Source organism: Pleurodeles waltl, chromosome 8 (genome assembly GCF_031143425.1).
Source record: "Pleurodeles waltl isolate 20211129_DDA chromosome 8, aPleWal1.hap1.20221129, whole genome shotgun sequence".
Lineage (NCBI taxonomy): Eukaryota > Metazoa > Chordata > Amphibia > Caudata > Salamandridae > Pleurodeles > Pleurodeles waltl.
The window spans coordinates 226,682,038-226,706,031 of NC_090447.1; positions in this window are offsets into that span (position 1 = coordinate 226,682,038).

A 23,994-nucleotide genomic window follows, 5' to 3' on the forward strand; every position below is an offset into this window, starting at 1 on the left:
GACACTATTCATTGGTCAAATTGAAGCCACCCTATGAACCCTCCAATGGAAGACCGTGAAGAATTTGGAATGTTTCTTACTTAAACCCACCGGACAAAGAGAAATCAGCCAATTTCCTTGACGCCATTTTGAAGCAAGATTCAAGAAGCCATTTTAAAACGAGCTCTTTTGATGCCTTTTCTCTGTCACAGAGAAAGAGACTAAAGAATTCTCACCCTAGGACTTTAACTTTAACTTTGCCCCGTCCTGTCCATGTAGTAACTTTTACCCCATTCTCCTTGCTGGCGCAAGGATACTTGCTTTAACTTTGCCCCTTTGAAATCCGCCCCATGCTGATCGAACTGGTACCTGAAGGACGAAGACTTTCTTGAATGCTGATTGTATTTGGTAATTATGAAAGGATAATTGTATTATGCATTGTGTTTTCCTTATTAGGTACCAACTGCTATTTTGACAGGACCCAAGCTAGAAGTTTTCTAAATTTGTGTTAACCAAATTCGTTTTGCATGAAGCCCCACATGCCAATGCTAATTAGAGGTTAGTTGAGGTATTCACTTGATGCACCATGTTGAATTGAAATCTTGTTATGCTGACCGATGTATGCAATTAGTCAAATTCAGTTGCTTATATTAGTGATTTGTATTGCTATAATCGAGTGCATTATAATCCAGATTTTGCGTAGATTGCGTTTCTTCCGCCGCTTTGGACAGATAGTAATGTTCGTATATGTATACCATTTGATTTTGAGACTCACTTATATCATGCTAGCTTTGTTAATATAGGGAAGTAAATTCATTAACTTTTAATAAATTGGTGTGGTTATTCATGACTGAAAGGTCATGGTGCATCAAAATACTAATTGTTATTGATTCTTAATGTATTGTTTGATCTATAAATTGAGTATTGGGTATTGATTATAATGGTTATTGATTATTGGTTCGAGTGATCTGACTATTCTAGGATGAGGAGAACCCAACTCGGTTAAAAGATTCATCGACCTCCAGCGTGTCCAAGTACAAGTAATTTATAAGGGCTGGACGCGCTATCACCAGTATGTCACATTTCCACATAAGGAGTACAGCATTTTGATGATGTAGTTTAGTATCTGCATTCCTTGCGAGGCGTTTGGTGGGTGCGCGAGAATCAACAATTTATGCAAGCGAGTGAATGCTTAATATGTCATTTTTCCACAAACAGCTCATGCACTCTGTATGATGCATCTTTCTATAGTGAAGGAAAATTGAAAACAGACTAGTAGAGTGCGAGATTGCTAATCCGTTTCCCCTCTATGCTCCTGTTTATTGTGAAAATTACACAAAATAACGCACATTAAGTGAAAGGTTTTTGTCCAGTATAGTACATGACATTTTTAAGGACATACATTGTGTACAAAGGTCATGTGAGGAGCTAGTTCAGGAAGAAAATATCTTAAAGCAGTAGCCCAACTTTGTTTCACTGTTTCTGGAAAAACCTTTTCAACTTGATCCAGTCTTTTACAGGAAAAATTATGTGAAAAACATGTGATAAAAGAAAATCTGAAACGTCCACCAAATATTATAATTAATAATTGCAGAAGATAAGGCATGTGGAATAAATATTTAGATCATATAAACGCCAGGCCGGGAAATTTGGTTTGTTGTGGCTCTCTTGAGATTGAACTGCTTTGAATGTGAAGTCTTGCTCAGACAAAGATTGTAGATGGTCAAGTGAACTGTATCAGAACTTTCTAATTAAGGGGCAGATTTAAGGAAAGCGCAGTGCCACTTTTCTTGCTGCCCTTAACGCCCCTCTAACGCCATCAGTATATAAGATTTGGCGCATGATGGCACAGGGTAGGGGGCAATAGCTTCAAAAATGTTTACGCTATTGATGTACTGTTCAGGGTTAGTTACATTTTGGAGCTAACCCGTAACAGTACACAGGGGCCATTGTAAACAATGATGTGCCCCCTTTTAACGCCTGCTCTGAGCAGGCGTTAAAAGTGCCAAAAAAATGACACAAAGAAATGTCTTAGATTTCTTTGCACCATTTTTTTGCTCCTCCCATGGGGAAATGCTCCCTTTGCATATGGATAATGTAGCACAAAGGGCTACAAAGTGGCGCAATGCATGCATGGCAGGGTATAAGGAAAGAGGTATGTATGACAACAATCCATACAAGGAGCTGGATCTATGGAAATATTGCATAGATGATTTATTACTAATTTGGAAAGGTAGCACCCAGGAACTAGAAAGGTATTCCTGACTTAAAATTTTCCATTAATTATCTTAAACATGAAGTTCATTTTCTGGCTTTTATAATAAAGCATCAGGATGTGAAAATCTACAGCAAAGAAATAGACAGAAATTATTTTCTCCAGTATTCAGGTTCCCATCAATGCAATTTGGAATACAACTTACCATATAGCCAGTTCCTGGGAATACGAAGAGATTGTTACTAAAAAGATTACTTCACAAACGCTAAGACTGCTAGAAGAGCTCTTGATTAGAAACTGTTATAAATTGGGTCTCTAGTTGACAGAGATATGCACCCTGTCCAAGTAGTCACAATACAACCTAAATTATCCTATGCTCACCCTCCATAGAGCAGGTAGGCTTAACTTAAAAGGCAATGTGTAAAGTATTTGTGCAATAACTCATACAGTAACACAATGAAAACACCACAAAATGTAGCCCACACCACTTTAAAAAATAGACGATATTTATCCGAATAAAACAAGAGCAAAATGACAACAATCCAATATGCACAAGTGAAGATATCAGTTTTTAGAAGTTTAGGTGAGTCTTAATCCATAAGAATCAATGTATGTATCCCTTTAGCACAAAGTACCTGGGATGTGTAAAAAAAAGATGCAGAGTGCGGCAGAGGAGGGGCGTATCAGAAAGTAAAGCGATGCATTAATTTTTTTCAGTGCGGCAGAGGTGATGCGTTGATTTTGTCCTTGTAGGAAAGGTATTGCAGGCAAGGTGTTGCATTGATTTCCAGGTTTGCAGCCTTGGCTCCTGACTGCGTAGTGGAGATGTTTTGATGCCCAGGGAAAATATAAAATGTGCTGCGATGAAGAAACAGGTGCTGTGCTGATTTGGGAGGCGTAAAGGTGACTTTTCAGTAGAGAGACAGATACTGCATCGATTCTGAAGGTGTTGTGTCAATTTTTGCAGGTGATGCGTTGTTTTTCTGTGCAGTGGATTTTCTCTCTCTGGTGCAGTCTTTGATGGCCCTGAGACTTCAGAACAGGAGGAAAGCTCAGTCCAAGCTCTTGGAGATCACTTTTTGGGAAATGCAAAGTCCTTCTAGCTGAGTCAGGGAGCAGCAGGCAGCAGGGTCACAAGCAGAAAAGCCGTCTTTTCAGAAACGCAGTCCAGATGAGTTATTTGGCCAGACAGTAGGCCTTCTGACAGATTCCAGTTGTGGGCCCAGAAGTGTCTAATTAGAGAGGGTCACACATCCAGCATATATAATCAAATGTGCCTTTGAAGTGGAGACTTTGAAGAGTGGTTTTGAAGTGCACCGGTTCCCCTTTCAACCCAGCCATGTCTGCCAGGAGATCTATGGGGGGTTACCAGTCATTTGTGTGAGGTCAGGCCACTAGCCTTTGAAGTGTAAGGGAGAACACCTCCACCCTTCCTGCCAAGGAAGACGCATCAGTATGCCGATAAATACAGATGCAGTGGAGTGTCCTGTGTTTATGACTGCCTGGGTGGAATACACATGGGGAGCTGTCAGCCAGCACAGACCAGAAGTGGATTGGAGACAGGCTGTAAGGCACAGAGAGCAGTAAGTGCAGAGATATACCTACTTTTTGAAAGTGGTATTTCTGAAATAGCAAAGTGACATTCAACTTCACCTGTAAGCAGGATTTCTCACTACCCTCTCAAACATGACAATGCCTCTTTTTTCAGATCAGAAATTGCCACTTAAAACTATATAGGGACATTTCCAATGCTTGCCTTTGAGAGAAGTACGCTTTACCACCACCAGGACATGTAAATGTAAGTTTTTACTTATATAGCACCCTGCCCTCTGGGCTACCTAGAGCCTACCTTAGGGGTGACTCAAATGTAATAAAAGGGCAGTTTAAGGCTTGGAAAGTAGTTTTAAATTCCAAGTGAATCTGCATACACAGACCTTGCAAAGGACACCTGAGAGATGGTTGAGGGACTACATATGTGGGCGACACAGTCACTGCTGCAGGTCCGCTAGTAGCCTTTAATTTACAGGCCCTGGGCACATCTAGTGCACTATACTAGGGACCTATTAGTACATTAAATATGAAAATTGGGTATGAGCCAATGCTACCATGTTTTAGGGAGAGATCACATGCACTTTAGCAATGGTTAACAGTGGTAAAGTGTCCAAAGTCCTACAATCAACAAAAACAAGGTCAGAAAAAGAGGAGGAGGATGGCAAACTGTTTGAGGTGATCCTTCAGAGAGGGCCACTTTCCAACAGGAACTATCCTAGAAAACATTTACGCAAATCAAGTAAAAGAGACTGGTATGCACTGAGGTAGTGTAACAGGCTGGCATGTGCCACAACCTTTAACCAACACACAAACCAGATAAAAAAATATATGATTTTGAGGAATAAGTAGCTGATCCAGAATTAGGACTGAACAATAGGATTTACATTATTTGTAGTTAAATTTAAAATATAGTGGTTAATTCCAACACTGAGAAACACAAAGAAAAGTTCACTGTAAGATCTATGATGTACTCCACCCGCACCTCATGAGATGACAGACTTGAGGGAATTGCTCAACTAACTATAGAAGGCTCACAAACAGCATATGACTAACAGAAAAATTATCATTGAGCATTTACACATTGAAACATGAAACTTGTGAATTTAATGAAGTCCCCCTGTAATAAGGCCTATGTGGGGAAACAACAAAGAAAATAAGGAAACAATCATTACATCATAAACAATAGATTCAAAAGAGAATCTAAAATGCCCCCTTAGTCCCACATTACATTGTCCAGAATCATGCCAGGAATGATCTGGTTTGGGCATTTTTGAAGCAGGTGATATGCATAAACAATGATATTTAGATCCCATTTACCTAAGCTGAAGCGCGGATGGTTTTGAAATTATGAACAGCTAAAAAGGATGGAACGAGATGTCAGAAATCTACCCTGTTTAAACAAATCTTTTACCACAGCAACAATTATTTGCATCTACTAAATAAGGGAAAAAGGGATCTATGTCCCAGAAAAAACACTTCAGGAAAAACAAAAATTCATATTGTTCCAGTTACTTCAAGATTTGTAATTTTTTTCAACACTCATTCATGAAAAAACTGAAATGGTACTAACTGGGGGGCCATCTGCAACTGCGCTCCCCAAACGTTTTAATCAACATGTGACAGCAAAAAAAATTAAATGGTCTCTGTAAACTAAATACTTTAACCCCTATGCTGCTAAGCCTTCCCCTAACCGTGCGATAAGCCTTTTTTTGGTTATTTTGGATAGTTCATGCATAGGTCCCCATAACGTTTTGTTCACATAAGCTATTCATGCCAAATTTGTGTCATTTTTTCCCCACATCCTTGGAACTCTAATGGTACCCAGGGTTTGTGGATTACATTTGTGGGGACTGAGAACTTAGCCCAAATACAGCTAAATTGTGTTTTTTTGTGGGCAAACAGGGCAAAAGTGCTGCAAAAGAAAGCAGCTGCTTTTTTCCTTCAAATGGCATCAATTGATGGTTTACCGTGCTAAAATCATGAACTTCCCCCCTTTCAGGAACAGGCAGACTAGATTTAGAAAACCATGTTTTCAACTTAGTTTTGGCATTTTACTGGGACATACTCCATTTTGTTGATTATTTATGCTTAGTAATTGTAATTGTAATTCTATTTATATAGCACTTAGTACCCCTCATAAGGCTTGGTGAGTAGCACACTACTCTGTAACCCAAGAGGAATAAGTGGTGGATTAGTATAGGGAAATATGAGTACAGTATTAGATTGAGAAGAGGATATGTGAGTTTGTTAGTTGGATTTGCTAGAGTAATGGAGGGATAGAGGAGGGAAGATTCCAGTGTTAATTGGGAGTTTATAGTAATAGGATGAAGCTTGGGATGAGTCAAAGAGAGATGGAGGAGGAAACGTCTGTGGAAAGGGATTAAGGAGATCATTAAGGTGATCATAGTAGCAGGAGGGGTTTTGGATGAGTCAAAGTGGAGATAAATGATGGAGCAATTAGTAGGGTTGTTTGGGAGTTCATTGTAGTAAACTGAGTTTTGAGTGAGCAGGATGAGTTAGAGGAGGGAGGAGCTGAGGCAGGATTATTTTGGAGATGAAAGTAGGAGAACGGGTTTGGGATGAGTCAGAGTGGGAAGAGAGGATAGATTGATAGAGACCTGTGGTGATGGGGAGACAGAATAAAGCATAGGAGAGATTTAAATTTATATATTTGTATGTATTTATTATATATATATATAGAGAGATTTAATGTTATTGATTTTTATTTATTTTTTCTCTAGCACATTAGGACTAGAATAATAAATAAATAGATATGTAAACACATAGTAAGGGGATATATGTTCAAGGAATATAATAATGGGTGTAATGATATGAGAAGTAAAGTAGTTTTGTATAAACACAGTGTGAGAAAACAGGGCTGATTGCAGAGCCCCCCTAACGTTTTGCCCCCATTTTCCACTTTTTGCTGGTGTTTTCCTGACTCTGATGGTGCCCTGGGTATTACTAACCAGTCCCAGGGCCTGTGCTCTGTGTAAAATGGTATGCAAATTAGAGGCTAATTATAATTGGCTAAGTTGACCATCCTATACGTCCCTAGTATATGGTAGGGCATGTAGGTTTAGGAGGTGTTAATCCGTCCCAAAAGTGACGGATATACCACCAGCCATATTACGAGTTCCATAGGATATAATGGACTCATAATACAGCTGGTGGTATATCCGTCACTTTACCGTCACTTTTGGGACGGATTAACACCTCCTCCAAAGTTGTAATAACCCCCTAAGTCCGAAGGTAAAAAGTTGACTGGGACCTCCCAGCCAGTGTATCCGAGGAGGGCTCCATGGACGTCGGATCAAGATCCAGGTTTACCCCGGTCGAAGGATTTTCACCTTGAAAAAACAACTAAGTCCGAAGGTAAAAATCTCCACTGCGGATTCCAGCATCGCGTAACCGGAGAATGGCTCCAGGAGGTCGGATTGGACTGGCAGGTTCATCCAGCTGAAGAAAATCTTCGAAAAAAAGACTAAGGGGCATATTTATACTCCGTTTGTGCCGAATTTGCGTCGTTTTTTTCGACGCAAATTCGACGCAAAACTAACTCCATATTTATACTTTGGCGTTAGACGCGTCTAGCGCCAAAGTTCATGGAGTTAGCGTCATTTTTTTGCATGAACACCTTCCTTGCGTTAATGATATGCAAGGTAGGCGCTCCCGTCTTAAAAAATGACTCCGATGCATATGCGTCGTATTTATACTCCCGGGCAAAAATGACGCCCGGGAGTGGGCGGGTCTAAAAAACCCGCATTAGCGCCGGAATTTAACGCCTGGTCAGGGCAGGCGTTAAGGGACCTGTGGGCTCAGAATGAGCCCAGAGGTGCCCTCCCCTGCCCCCAGGGACAGCCCCTGCCACCCTTGCCCACGCCAGGAGGACACCCAAGGATGGAGGGACCCACCCCAGGGACATTAAGGTAAGTTCAGGTAAGTATTTTTTTTTTTTTTTTTGTGGCATAGGGGGGCCTGATTTGTGCCCCCCTACATGCCACTATGCCCAATGACCATGCCTAGGGGACAGAAGTCCCCTGGGCATGGCCATTGGGCAAGGGGGCATGACTCCTGTCTTTGCTAAGACAGGAGTCATGTTAATGGCGTCTGGGCGCACAAAAAAATGGCGCAAATCGGGTTAAGATGATTTTTTTTGCCTCAGCCTGACTTGCCCCATTTTTGGACGCCCAAACGCCATTTTTCCCTACGCCGGCGCTGCCTGGTGTACGTCGTTTTTTTTCACGCACACCAGGCAGCGCCGGTCGGCTAACGCCGGCTAACGCCATTCAATAAATACGGCGCCCGCATGGTGCTTCAGAATGGCGTTAGCCGCGCTAATTTTTTTGGCGCAAAACTGCGTTAGCGCAGTTTTGCGTCAAAAAGTATAAATATGGCCCTAAGTGTGAAGGTAAACTTTTAACGGAGGCCTCCTGCGGCCTGTAGCCGAGCAGGGCTCCATCGCGGTTGGCCTTAAACTTTGACTTTGCCCCGGTTGAGGTGCAACCAGATGACCCGATTGGCGCTTTTTGTTTCTAGGCACTAAAAAAATAATAATTCTTTAAAAATTCAAATCTCCGGTTCCCCTTATCCGATTTTATTCGTTTTGGTGTCATTTTAAAGATAAAAATATAATCTATTTTTATAAATTGGTTTTGGATTTTTAAACTGTTTCCTGTGTTTTATTTAATTACTGCTTTGTGATATTTGAATGCTTTACACTCTGGGGTCATTCTGACCCTGGCGGTCCAAGACCGCCGGGGCCACGAATAACGGAAGCACCGCCAACAGGCTGGCGGTGCTTCCTAGCCCATTCTGACCGCAGCAGTAAAGCCGCAGTCAGAAAACCGGGGCCGGCGGTTTCCCACCGTTTTTGCTCCGGCTGGGCGAATCCGCCATGGGGATTCTGACCCCCTTACCGCCAGCCCGTTTCTGGCGGTTGTCACCGCCAGGAAGAGGCTGGCGGTAATGGGTGTCTTGTGGCCCCTTGGGGCCCCTGCACTGCCCATGCCACTGGCATGGGCAGTGCAGGGGCCCCCTAACAGGGCCCCGGCCGGCTTTTCACTGTCTGCATAGCAGACAGTGAAAAGCGCGACGGGTGCAACTGCACCCGTCGCACGGCCGCAACACCGCCGGCTCCATTCGGAGCCGGCTTCTGTGTTGCAGGCCTCCTTCCCGCTGGGCCGGCGGGCGCTAACATGGTTAGCGCCCGCCGGCCCAGCGGGAAGGTTGGAATGCCGTCAGCAGTCTTTTGGCCGCGTAGCGGCCTAATGGCGCAACCGCCGCCGGCCAGAGTCGGAATGACCACCTCTGTCTCCTAAGTTTAGCCTTGACGCTCATTGCCAAGCTACCAAGGGTTGAGCTGGGTTTAATTTACTGAGATCTAACTGGACCTTAGTGGAGGTTAGTGGCCTATTGCTAAGTGTAGGTACCTACCTGCCCTTACCAATAACCCATTTTCCAACACACAGACTTTCAAGATTTGTAATATCTGATATTAATTAATAAGCGTACTTTTCTAACATTCATTTATCTTTCCTCAACTTTTCAATAGGGAAATACTAGCTGTTAAATAGTTAAGATAACATTTGCTCATCGTGATATAATAAAGAAAGCAGGGATTCATCAGTATCTAATATAACAACTTATCTATGAGCTTTACAATGACCCTTGAACATGTTAAGCACAGAATAATATACACATATATATATAAACACACCTATGTTTAGACACACACACACACACAAATATATATACATACATACATATATATATATATATATATATATAGATGCATACATATATATATATATATATATATATATATATATATATATATATATATATATATATATATATGAGTAAATAAATATACATTTGTTGAACAGGCTTAAAGAGTATGTGTATAATTTATTATTATGAAATAGTAAATATACATATTTCTTAAAGAACTATACATATCTAGAATATACACATAATCATATTTTACATATTTATAAATGCATGCCTATGCAGTCCATTGTTTGAATATGTTGGTTATGAAGGAAAGAGCCAACTCTTGTGTGGTCTTCTAAAGACAAGATAGTTATCTGTGGATCTTATGTTTGAAGGTAAGGAATTCCATAGTTTGACTGCAGGAACAGAGAAGGATGTACCTCTATTGACTTTTTCTTATATGGTGGTGGTTTAAAGCGGGGTGCCAATCCTGAGTGGAGGTTTCTTTGTTGAATGTATTTGACTATTTTGTTTCTGATGAAAAGCTGTCCTGTTCCATGTATAACTTTGTGGGTGATACAAAGCAGATTGGAGGTGGATCTTCTGGCAACGGGTAACCTGTGTAGTGCCCTAAAGGGAAGGGAGATGCTGGCTTGTGGGTTTACATGTAATAATAGCCTGACAGCTGAGTTCTGAATATTCTGTAGCTTTTCATAGTAAATGGAGATGATCCATGGCTGAGGCCATTGGCATTATCCAGTTTGGGTAGTACAAGAGAGATGGTAGCGTGCACCTGGTGACAGCTTTTAGGTGGGGCATATTAGGTTTGTCAAGCCAAATGTTTAGGTTCCCAAGGATGCATAAGTTTGAGTATAATGTTATAAGGTTTGAGAGTGTATCTAGAAAAGTGCCTGGGAATGTTGAATTTTTAGGTGTAGGTCTGTAAAGGAGGAGAAAGATACACAAGGAAGTTGATGTAGGGATGAATCTAGTGAGGAGGGCCTCATAACCTTGTATGGAAATGTCTTTTTTACAGAGATTTATTGCTTGTTTGAATATAATAGCTGGTCCACTTCCTCTTTTGTCTATACAGTTTTGTGGCCTGGAGAAAAGGCTTCATGCAACACTGAGGCCATGTCTTCTCCCAACTATGATTCCATTATGAATAGTAAGTCAGGTTGAGTGTCCACTAGCAGGTCATAGATGTCGTGATTGTTTCTTGAGAGTGATCGAGCAATTAAGAGCAGACAGTTTAGAAAATGTGTATTTGTGGTGGTGTTTTGTTTTGGAGAAGAGTGAGCAGTATATTTTGAGCTTGTAGAAGCTGTGTTGTTAGTTGTGATAACTGATTTATGGTACCCCTAGTCCTGTTTTTCAAAATAACGTTCCTCATCCAGCAGGCTTAGGAGGCATTTTGTTGGGACTATGGCCCTCATTACAACATTTGCGGTAAATCACGCTTACCGCCGTGCATAAGACGACCAATACACCACCGCAGCCGTGGAATTCCGCCACAGCTATTACGACCCACAGCTCGGAATCTGCCAAAATATAGACACCCACACAAGTCCGCCACACCAAAGGTCAGTGATAAACTGGCGATAACAAAACCTCCACCGTCATGCCAACAGGAATACGCCCACACTATCACAACCCACGAATCCACTCGCCGGTCTTTCAACCACGGTATTCCATTGGCAGCACACACCGTCGCGCTCAAAATACACACACATTTACAAAATACTACCACATTGGACAAATTGAAATACACACATATGATACACATACACACACCACTCCCACACACCCAATACAATATAAAACACACACCCACATTACCCACAAACCCATACAACAACAAATTTGGAAGAAGCATAGAGATACACATCCACGCACAGAACAACACACACCCCTAAACATCACCCCACACATCACAACACATACCACCTCACACATCAACCACACCACCCTATGGCACTGCAAAGACACCCCAGGTTTTCTGAGGAGGAGCTCAGGGTCATGGTGGAGGAAATCATCCGGGTAGAGCCACAGCTATTCGCATCACAGGTGCAGTACACCTCCATTGCTAGGAAGATGGAGCCATGGCGCAGAATCGTAGACAGGGTCAATGCAGTGGGACAGCACCCAAGAACACGGGATGACAACAGAAAGAGGTGGAACGACCTCCGGGGGAAGGTGCGTTCCGTGGTCTCAAGACACCACATTGCGGTTCAGAGGACTGGCGGCGCACCTCCACCTCCTCCCCCACAACTAACAACATGGGAGGAGCAGGTCTTGGCTATACTGCATCCTGACGGCCTCGCAGGAGTAGCTGGAGGAATGGACTCAGGTAAGTCAAATCTATAACTACCATATACCCCACCATACCTGCATGCTATCACATACCCCCACCCTCACCCCCATCACTCCAACTCCTCACATATGTCCCAGTATCACAAACCACACATCCCAACACCAAGCCCTGCATGCACCAACAGAGCATGGACACCCATCACCAATGTATGTCCACTACAGATACCCACACAGACCCCAAAACAATTATCACACAAGGTCCTACATAAGAATTCAAGCACTGGGGTACAAGGTCACCCACCCATTGCACACACAGATGCAATAATCATGCCTTTACACCCCAACAGGACCCCCACCCAACGTCACCGGACAGGAGGTTCCAGACATGTCCACTCCCCCCACAGAAGAGGCCCACAGTGATGAGAGCAGCTCTGTCAAACTGCATCTAGATGACCAGCCCGGCCCATCTGGGACCGCGGACAGTTGATTCCACTGACACAGTCACAGGCCAACACAGAGCCTCCCCCTCAGGAAACACCACCACAGCACCCACCCAGCGGGCCCATACCTCTGTCCCCAGGACACGTCAAGCAGCAGTGTGTCCACCACTACAGGGACCCCAGGCAAACCCACCACCCCAAGAACAGCAGGGACCTGGGGGCAGTGGGCACACGGTTCAGGGGACAGAGGCCCAGGAAAACCGGGTAACTGGGAGGTCTGCTGTGCAACAGGGGGAGGACAGGCCCAGGAAACCCACTCTCCACGAGGCCCTCTCCAACATCATGGGAGTGTACCATCATTCCCAGGAGATGATGGCAACGTACTGACCAAGTTTCAGGAGACCGGCTGTAGGAGGAACAGTATTTGGGGTTCAGGGAAGAACTCAAGTCCATCAACACCACCCTGGGCACCATTGTAGGGGTGCTGAAGGACCTTGTGAACACCAAGAGGGACACTGTGGTCCACCACCTCTGCCGGAGCTAGTGGACAGGAGGCACCGCCACAGGACCACGGCACCAGCACCCCACTCCCTGCAGATGGAGAACCACTCAGCAAGCGGTCCCTGAGATCCAGGACAAAGACAGAGAACAATGCCAAGACCCCCGCCAAGAAATGAGACCACCCTGAATGACATCCTCTGTCCCACTTTCCATCCTTAAACTGCCCTAGCTCCACTTCCTATGCCCTTTGGACAATGCACCTGTGAGACAAATAGACTGGACTCTGCCATGGACATTCCTCCACCATCACCCCTGCCCATTTTACAACACCCTCCACTATTTTGTACTTAAATAAACACCCTTGAATCCCAAAACAATCTGGAGTCATTCTGTGCTTTCACAATTGTGTATTTGCAGTAACTGAGGAAAAACCTAATGTCTATTCTAATGTCTACATACCTATGTCACAGATGAGGTAACATAGCAGAGGTCACACAGTGGGACCCACATCTGTGAAGTTGAAAGGCAAAGTGACAAATCAGGGTCCATACACTGGGTGAAAGTGACAGACAGATGATAGGTCTAACAATTTTATCAGATGTAGGAGGCAGTGATGTCTTCTTACCTGTGTCTCAGTGGAAGTATTGCTGGATCACGGTGTTTCTGTTTCCTATGTCCTCTTCTTTTGCCTTCTCTTCCTCACTGTCCACAGGCTCCACAGCTGCAAAAAAACCTCCTTCTGGACCATCCTCCTGCAGAAAAGGCACCTGTCGTCGCAAAGCCAAGTTGTGCAGCATACAGCAGGCCACGATGATCTGGCACACCTTCTTTAGTGAGTAGTATAAGGAACCACCTGTCATATGGAGGCACCTGAACCTGGCCTTCAGGAGGCCGAAGGTTCTTTCAATAATCCTCCTAGTTAACCCATGTGGCTCATTGTAGCATTCCTCTTCCCTTGTCCTGGGATTTCTCACTGGGGTCAGTAGCCATGACAGGTTGGGGTACCCAGAGTCACCTGCAAATGTTGAGGGACAACTGTTAGACACACACTAACCCTTACGGACAACCCCAGACAACTATTCACACGGTATAGGGTCCTTGTCCTCACCTAACAGCCACACACGGTGCCTCTAGAGTTGCCCCATCACATAAGGGATGCTGCTATTCCGCAGAATGTAAGCATCATGCACTGAGCCAGGAAACTTGGCGTTCACATGGGAGATGTACTGGTCAGCCAAACACAACATCTGCACATTCATCGAATGGTAGCTCTTCCGGTTTCTGTACACCTGCTCACTCATGCGGGGGGACCAAGGCCACATGTGTACCATCAATGGCACCTATGACGTTGGGGATATGTCCCAGGGCATAGAAGTCACTTTCACTGTAGGCAAATCCTTCACCTTAGGGAACACGATGTAGCTGCGCATGTGTTTCAGCAGGGCAGACAACACTATGGACAACATGTTGGAGAACATAGGCTGGGACATCCCTGATGCCATGGCCACTGTTGTTTGAAAAGACCCACTTGCCAGGAAATGGAGTACAGACAGGACCTGCACTAGAGGGGGGATTCCTGGGGGATGGTGGATAGCTGACATCAGGTCTGGCTCCAACTGGGCACACAGTTCCTGGATTGTGGCACAATCTAGTCTGTAGGTGACTATGACATGTCGCTCTTCCATTGTCGACAGGTCCACCAGCAGTCTGTACACCGGAGGATGCCGCCATCTCCTCACCTGCCCCAGCGGACATGCCCTATGGATGGTATGGGCTAGCAATCTCCATTCACAAATATGCAATAATAACACTCAAAAAAATATTTCTTTTGAAAAAGGAAAAAGCTAATTTCTTACAAGCACACTGCTCAATACTATGCAGCAATTTACCAATATACATAAGTGGAAGGACATTCTTCTTGGTGACATCGTGTAGTCACTAATACTCCTCCCAAAATGGAGGTCTAGTTGAACAATCATTTGTCGAAACCTTTATTTGTATGAAAATTCCATGATGGAACATCCTTTTGAAGGAACACGTTTGACACTGCCAACAAACATGCACACTTGGAACATGAATGATTGTAAGTGTTTCTTCATTAAAATATTCAAAAAAAGAAAGGGTCTAAGCATGTCTGGGTGATTGGTGAATGCAAAACTACTTTAAAATGAATAACACAATCCAAATATCACATTCATAATCTCATCCTGTGCAATTATATCAATTTACCCCCACGGCATGTTTGCAACATACACTTTAAATAGTCTTTACCATCATAAAAGGCCACTTAACATAGGCCCTAAAATGCACCACATATGTAATTACTCCCCAATACGCCATTGCCAACTTTCACCACTAGGGGATGTTTATCCACGTGAAAACTCACATTAAACCTCTCTAGTCCTTGCCACTAGAGAGTACATCACTCCCAGCTGTAGAGCATAAGTCCTAGCCTGGATAGTGCTTAGTAATTCTTCAAAACCCTTGAGGTGTTATCACTTTAGAGTCCCATCCAACTTAGGGTGTGGATCATTATACTACTTTTGGGGGGAGGCTGTGCTGCTTCTGCAGCTCCCCCTGCACTTGTGCCATATGCCGGTGGTAGTCCTGTCATCCTGAGCCTACCACAGTGCCAAAATGAGTGAGTTTTGTAAACAATTATTGGGGAAGTCATGCAGGGCACTGTGGAGTGTTCATTTGTGCTTTCCCTTGAATTTTAGAGCATCGGCTCTCCCATTGCACAGATGAGAGTTGCTTTGACCTTCCCTTTTCTTTATTTGTTTTTCTTTTGTTTTTATACCTTGGTGGGGCTGTAAGGCATACAGCTGCTGGCCCTTTTACTGGGGTTTGGGTGCTCGGTCCCACCCGACCACCCTCTATGTCCCATGTTGCAGGAAAGACATCTAGGATGCCCTGAGCCGGCACCCAATGCGGAATGCATGTCAACGTGCAGCTGCTGGAGCCAGCAATTCTTTCTTGTCAGTTCACTCCTTCGCATAGTGTGGCTGATCTTGCTGCTCTCCGCAGGCATGGGTGTGGGGAGCGGGAAGCCTGTTCACACAGGATGAGTGTGGCAACATTCCCCCTCCTCCTTTCCATTATAGAAGCCCAGGGATGGGCCCAGGGTCCCCTTTAGGGTATTGCAGAGAGCATGATAGTGCTACCTGCTATCCTCTTCCTCTCCGCGCCCAGGGGTAAAATGGCACTTCCTCGTACTCCTCCTTTGCACTGGTAAAGTGCAACAACACTTCCCAGGATTTTTTACCACTCTGGTGGCAGCCTCTGGACCCAAGCCCACCGCCAAAGCAAGTTGAGTTAAGGCAGCGAAACCCCACACGCTTAGCTGCCAAAGGTTCTCGGACTTCAAGCAGCCATAACTTGGGCCCAATTGGGCTGATCTTGATGCTCTTGGTCTCATTTTGGTCCTGTGCCACTTCTCTTTGGCCTCCATCCAACAAACTCTGTAGGGAGCAGGTTCCACCAGCTCCCTGCATCAACCTTTCTTTGCATTGTCTCTCTGGGTATGTTTCATCCTTCCCCCAGTCTTCCCCCCAACTGGACCTCAGTGGATTTAAAGAGACCAGGTTCAATGGACCTGGGGAGTGACCCACTGGTCCTGGGGCCAGAATGCAGTCAGGGGGTTCCTCCTTCCATTGCCCATGGCAGTTGCCTCCAGTTCCAGTGTTCCACAGAAAAGCACAACCAACAGAGAGTTTTTGCCCCTGCTCTTGACTTTTTAAATGGGGGCAGGATTGTCCAGCAGGGCTGCACCTTTGGTTATCCTAATGTGTCATATCACCTCTCTGCCCCTGTCCTAATCTCCCAGCAAAGTCTTCTGGGGTAGCTCAAAATGGTTTCATCCAGGAGTCACTTGCCACATGTGCTCCCTTTGGGTCTCAACTCCCTCCCACCTCTGCAACCAATGTAAGAAAATGGGCCATTAGTTGTGTGGCCTGCAAATGTTTGTCCTATAATGGGGTATTTGGTTCCCAGTGGAGGATAAATGTGGACCTATTACTTGTGCAGGCCACACAACTAATGACCTAGTTCCTTACACCATGGAACTATGTATCAAATTTCTCCCATTCTCCAAGTTTTTTTTTCTGTAGGACTTGTAGTCTTAAGTCTATTATTAACTCAAAGGGGTATGGGCAGAAATGCATTAATTGTCTAGGTTGAATCTTGTGATTTTGTATATCATTGTCTTGCTCACAATGAATTAGTCAATTTGGGTTTCATTTCAGTGGGGAAGCATGAATCTCTAGAGGTCTCTAAGAGATTGGCCTACCATAAGGTCTTATAGTAGTCCTCTATCACTGTTACATGTCAGGTCTGGGCAAGTACATCTGTTGAGGATAGGGATTATTTAAAGTTGAGTCTCAGCCTACCACCAACGGGGTGTGGCCGATATCTGTTAGTACTCTACTGACTTTTGCAACAAATTCCATCTTTCCAACATTTGGGGGCATAGAAGACATATCTGCACTGTGGGTTGCAGCAAGTATTCTGTACTTTTATAGGTAGAGTTTTGCCAAAGAGAATTTCTTCTCCACCTTTTTTGTTGCTAGAGAGGTCTGAAGGAATATCTGATCCTGATGCCACAATGACTTGTTTGACCTATTCTATCTTGAGTTTGGTGGCTTCAATTGTAAATGAGCGAATTTCATGTAATAGGAAAATATCTGGCCTATTGAATCCAAGAAAAAGTAAAACAATTTTTCACTGTGCATAGCTCGTAAGACTACTAAAGCTCCCATTCCACATTGATGAGGCTCTTGTTTAATTAATCCAAATGAAATACAGAAGGTAAGTATCAATGTTGGAGCATTGATAGAGATGTTGGTTGGAACTGTTGATGTGATTGAGTGCCTCACCACATTCTGAACCTAATCCCAGGGCCATTGGACTGTTGGGATTTCTAGGTGTGTAGAAAATAGAAAGAGAAATGCAAGGGTCTAAAATTAGTGGGCATTTGGCCACTATGGAATACAATGTGCTATGTACTTAATATAAGTGAGCCACTTTATGAGTTTCTAATGAGATGGGTCTCCTCGTGGATTGTGAAGAGCATGATGGGGTGCAGCTATGATCATTATGCTTTGAGAGGGGCTCACAATGTATCACTTTCTCTTGAGGGGGTGCCAGTTTTGTGATTCAACCCCAGGGAAGGAGTGTCTGAATCTATTGTGGCTAGGAGGAGGAGTGTCTCATGTTGTTGCATTAGTGTCTGGAGTAGTAGACCATAACAGCATTTTTGTCAGTGAAGATCAATGCCACTTCCATTGGGTTTTCTTCCAGGGTTTCCAGTAGATCCTTAAGTTCCTACCAATCACAATATTCTCTTTATTGTCATCTATTGTATTCACCATTATTGTTGGTTCTTGAAGGCCATATCCAAGTTCTTTTTTTTCAAAATGGGTCTCTAGGCCAATAATCTTTACTGTAGTAGATGCATGTCATAGAAGAAATCAGTGGTGAATGAAAGTTTCTTCCCTTAGTAATAGTAGAGCCATTGTTATTTGACTGCACGAGGGAGAGCATGGCGGTTAGCTAGGAGCAGGTCGCGGGAGTCCTCAAGATCAGGATGCCTAAGAAATTATGCCAATTTGACTTCAATGAAACTTACTTGTTACAGTCCTCTTTTCTGTTTGTTCTTTTCTTTTCAAGATCCTATTTTAGGCCAGCATGTTTGGGAGGAAGGTAAACTATTGCATGTAAAGCTGCTGCAGCCAAGACTTACACCGAGCTTTAGTCAAGAGCCACACTGGACTCTAAAGAATGGCCGTAAGGGAAAGGTGGCTATTGTAGTACACTTACATTACCTGCTCAGCACAATCTCATTGTAAAGTTTGGAGCCTGCATGTCAAACAGCATGGAGAAGCAAGCACCAGGAGAGAATAACACAAGTCCTTTGGAAATGCCTGAGATTCACAAAAATAAAGGTAGGCACATAGAGGATCAGATTGCTAGGAGGGATAAGTAGTAGGAGTCAGGAGAAAATAAATCAGTACTCCATGAGGAGTGTCATAAGAGATATAGAAGGCCCCACTGTGAACAAGAATAAAGCTATGTTAGTCTTCTGTAAGCAAGGCCAAAAACAAGAGCAAGCAAGCCTGACTGACCCATGTGGTGTTCTTCCCCCTATGAGGAAACTGGAATCATTAAACTCACATATAGCCTCTGTCATCCCAAAAGCCCAGGAAGAGGGTTGCCCCACAAAAATGAGAACACATTAGAGTAATCCCTTCTTCTAGGACTTACTTTATGATTTTGTCTAAAATTGTAACTTCTAAGGTGTCAGCTGCAATTAATTTAGGGGGCCTAAGTAACCCAAGCATAAGGTTCTAAAGTGTCAACCACAGCAGTCTAAGAAGAGAGGAACAGATAAGCCCCTTACATCGGTAGACTTGGGAACAGAAGATGGATTATGGATTACTGAGACTAATGGGTATCAAACACTGACAGTAATAGTTGAGGATAGGGGTGAACGAATTGCTATGGAGGGAGTAGGTGAGTGAAGTATGAGTAGGAGAAGCAGACCAGGGGGCTTCAATTGAAAAAATAGGTCTGACCACCCCCTGACAGACTGCTCTACCACCGCAGAGTTGATAAATCTAGTTGAGCCGATGTTGCAGATTATTTCAGTGGAGGATGCAAATGGGCTCTCTACCTGTGAAGCTTATCAGTGAGAGATACAAGGGATGTGCCAAAGTTTGGCAATAAAACTAGACTCCCTGACACTTGGAACACCAGCTGCTAAAGAACATGTGGGCATATGTAAGAGCCTGTAGCGCCATTCCAACACCACATTAGCATCATTTTTGTATGCTAATGTGACATTAGAAGGCCAAAAACGCTGCACAATATTTACAAAGTGGTGCAAAGCATGCATTGGGCCACTTTGCGACCCTTTGTGCTAAATTGTGCCTGCACCAGGCATAATCTATGCAAATAGGTAATTCCCCTGTTAGGGAGCCCAAAAAAGGGGTGCAAGGAAATCAAAGAGATTGCCCTGTGCCATTTTGTATGCACTTTTAACGCCTGCTCAGAGCAGGCTTTAATACGAGGCTTCCATTGCTTACAATGGGCCTTTAGCTGCTTTGCAGGATTAGCGTCAGAATTGTTTATGCTAATCCAGCAAAGTATCGGACTAGCAACACAAATTCAGATGGTAATCCCCTAACTACCACCATAGTGCACCGTATTTTAAATATGGGGCACACATGTTTGCATTAGGAGGGCGCTAAGTGGCTCAAAAAAAATGGTTGTGCAATGTGTGCAGTGCCACTTTTCTTAAATATGCCCCATGGTGTGGGAGCTAAATACTTCAGCTGCTCTTGACAGAGAAGAAATTACGGCTCTGAAAAATAGAAAGAAGGAGTGCCAGGATAAACTAGAGGCACTGGAGAACAGTGTCAGAACAAATAACTTATGAATTCCGATTGTCCTGTAAGAGATTGATGGTGAGGACATTAGGGTATTTTTCATGGCTCTTCTTAAAGAAGGGGCAGTGTGAGAGAAAATAGAGGTAGACTTGACTGAGGATATCCAAAGTGTTGATCTAAAGCCATTTAAAAAGTATCATAATAGAAGCAAGCCTTGAAAGATCTTAGTAACTTACCTTACATGCACCAGTCCCTCATCTTGAGCTTCCGAGGCCTGAAGTGCCTTGCCTTGGGATTTCTGCCCCTTCCCCACCTTGGCAGATGCTGCGGGGACCTTGGCACTAGCAGCTTGAGTTTTGGAGGAGGCCTTGCTGGGTGGGTCGTGCTCCTTGGCCGTACTGCATGCTGGCCCCTTCTTCACCTTGGGAGGGGGCAGAATTGGTTGTTCCTTTGCAGGGGTGGGTGGCACATTGCCTGGCCTGATGGGTGCCCCCTTTGATCCTCTGGGGGTTTCAGGTACCACAGCGGACACTGACTTGGTGGCTGAGGTACTGGCCTGGGATCTGGACACCCTGGCTTGAGAGGAAGGACAGGGTGAGGGGTAGGGAAGAGGTAAATGTTAGCCAGGATTTTTTTTTTGGACCCACTGGGACGGGAAGTTGGAGAGGGTTTTTGAGTGGAGGAAGAGGGAGTGGTTGTAGGACGTGTCTGTCTGCTGAGTTTGGGTGAAGATTCATGAGCTGGATGCTGTTGTGAGGTTGATGCCTGTTCGGTGGGTTTGTGCTTGCGTTTGTGTACTTTGGGAGGAGGGGTCACAGACACACTGGGAGAGGACACAGGGGACGTGTGCATGGTTTTGGGGGTGGTGACTGCCAGTGAGGGGTGTGTTGTGATGGGCGTGCTGGTGAGGGAGGTAGTGGATGAGGATGTAGTGCATGCAGGTATGAGTGGAGACGATACTGGGGGAGGGAGGTGGACGATGAGGAGGAGGGGGACACAGTGGAGGCAGTGGATGTTGGTGTGTGTGCATGGGCACGGTGCTTGTGTGAGTGCTTATGAAATGAAGTGTGGTGCTTATGTTTGCCAGAGCCACTTTTGTGTGTTGATTTGGGTGAATGCTGGTCTGAAGTTGTGCTTGGAATAGGCTGAGGTTGGGGTGATTGGGACTGGGTAGAGGAAGTTGGAGGAGGAAGGCTAGACACAGGGACAATGGCTGCCATCAGTGCTAAGGCCAGAGCCTGAGATGCTCTCTGTTGGGCTGCCACACCAGAGTGAATGCCCTCCAGGTATGCATTTGTTTGTTGCAAATGCCTCTCGATACCTTGGATGGCGTTCAGAATGGTTGACTGCCCAACAGAGAGGGATCTCAGGAGGTCAATAGCCTCCTCACTGAGTGCAGCAGGGCTGACTGGGGCAGTGCCTGAGGTGCCTGGGGCAAAGGAGATGCCCACCCTCTTGGGTGAGCGGGCACGGGAAACATGGTGAGGGGCTGCTGGGAGGGCTGTACTGGTGGGGGGTGGTGGCTGTACTTGTAGTTGGGGTGGGCACAGAGGTGTCCGCCACTGCCACCGCCAGGGAGCTGCCATCGGAGGAGGAGTCGCTGTCTGGGGTCTCCCCTCCTTTCCCTGTTGTGGTGCTCCCCTTGCCCTCCATCCCACTGGTGCCTTCTCAGCCTCCAGGCCCATGTGGGATGCAGCTCCCTCCGTCGCAGGTGCCTCTCTTCCTCCGTCAGATGATGCTAATGCACACAAGGACCAGGTGACAAAACAAAAAGGGGGAGGCGAGACAGAGGATACACTTGGTCAATGCCAGCAACAACACCACCATTGGAGTACACCACACACAGGGAGCTGCCCTATGCACTGGGCCATGCACTACCAGTTACACAGCTAGTCACCAGCCCATGGGGTACAATGCCTAACGCCAGCATCTGCACACCAGAAACCCACAGGATCCTGCCCAGTAGTAGATGGCCACTTAAACAATTGGGGTAGGAGTGCTCCAGAGCCTGCCCAACAAGGGACCTACCTTGCCATGTTCACCCTGGCCTAGGGGCACCCACAGCCCACATCCCCCACCCAGGTAACACTTTAACGTGCACAAGTCATGATTCTGAATCTGTTCTCACCCCCTTGTGGCTGCTGTGATGCCCTCCAGTGCCCATCCAACTCAAGATAGGCCATCGCCAGGATGTAGAACATTAGGGGGGTCATGGTGCGACGGGCGCCCCTTCCACATTGGGAGGCTAGCCCCAGCTGTGAAAGACCCCCAGGGTCTGCACCTCCTCGGCGATGGCACGCCAAATACCCTTTACCTGGTGGGCGCTGACCTGGAGGGAAAGACAGCAGAAAAGAAAATCACTCACCCTTCCAGACCGTCATACTCATTGCCCACCAGTTCCCACCCATGCCCTGATGCACATACACTGACCACCTTACATGCTACACCCCCCCAACATGTGGCTTACATCAGCAGCACTCCATACATTCATGGCCCACGCATCATGCTCACAGTGTACTCACCTGTTTGTATGGAGGACCGTAGAGTAATGTGTACTGGGGCAGGACCCCATCCACCAGTTTCTCAAACTCCTCCGCTGAGAAGGCAGGGGCCCTTTCTTCAGACACATGGGCCATTGTCCCTTCCAGACACAGATCACAGCAGCACTTCTTGTGTTGGTCCTCTCCTGTTGGTCAGGCAGCAAGTGAGTGAATAGTTAGAAAATGGCGGTCACGTCCACGGCAGTGCATACCATCACTTCCAGCGTACATCGCCATTGGCTCCTGGAACCCATATGGCCCAATAATAACGAATGCAAAGTTGTGCAGTGGCGATCGACCGCCTACCACGACGGTGCAAAATGCCAGTGCAATTACCTAATTTCCACTTGTCCCTCCTCACAGGTCAGGCAGCCGCCATTTCAGGGGGGCATAGGGCATGGCACCTAACTGCGTCACAGCAGACATTGGCACATCAACTGACTCTCGAGTTCACGTACTGTTTATATAAAGTAAATTATTCAACATTAGTGCAAAAGATGTGGAATTATGACCCTCTGCTCACCGTTCTCTTCCATAGGCTTCAAACGCTGAGGCAGGATATGAGATGGCATCCTCCGGTGTACAGACCCCTGGTGGACCTTAAGACAATGGAGGACAGACACATTAACATCACATACAGAGTTGATCGTGCCACGATCCAAGAACTGTGTGCCCAATTGGAGCCAGACCTGATGTCAGCTACCTGCCAGCCCACAGGAGTCACCCCTCTAGTGCAGGTCCTGTCAGTGCTCCATTTCCTGGCAAGTGGTTCCTTCCTGACAACAGTGGCCATGGCATCAGGGATGTCTCAGCCAATGTTCTCCAACTTGTTGACCAGAGTGTTGTCTGCCATGCTGAAACACATGCGCAGCTACATCGTGTTCCCCTAGGTGGATGATTTGGCCACAGTGAAGGCTGACTTTTATGCCCTGGGACATATCCCCAACATCATTGGTGCCATTGATGGTACACATGTAGCATTTGTCCCTCCCCAGAGAAATGAACAGGTTTACAGGAATAGAAAAAGCTTTCACTCGATGAATGTGCAGATGGTGTGTTTGGCATCTCCCATGTGAATGTCAAATATCCTGGCTCTGTGCATGATGCCTTTATTTTGAGGAATAGCATCATCCCATATGTGATGGGCCAACTCCAGAGGCACTGGGCGTGCCTAATAGGTGAGCCAAAGGTCCCCACCCAGTATATGTTGATGCCTGGGTATGGGATTGCCCCTAAGGGTTAGTGTGTGTCTAACAGTTGTCCCTCAATATTTACAGGTGACTCTGGTTACCACAACCTCTCATGGCTACTGACCCCAGTGAGAAATGTCAGGACAAGGGCAGAGGAACCTTACA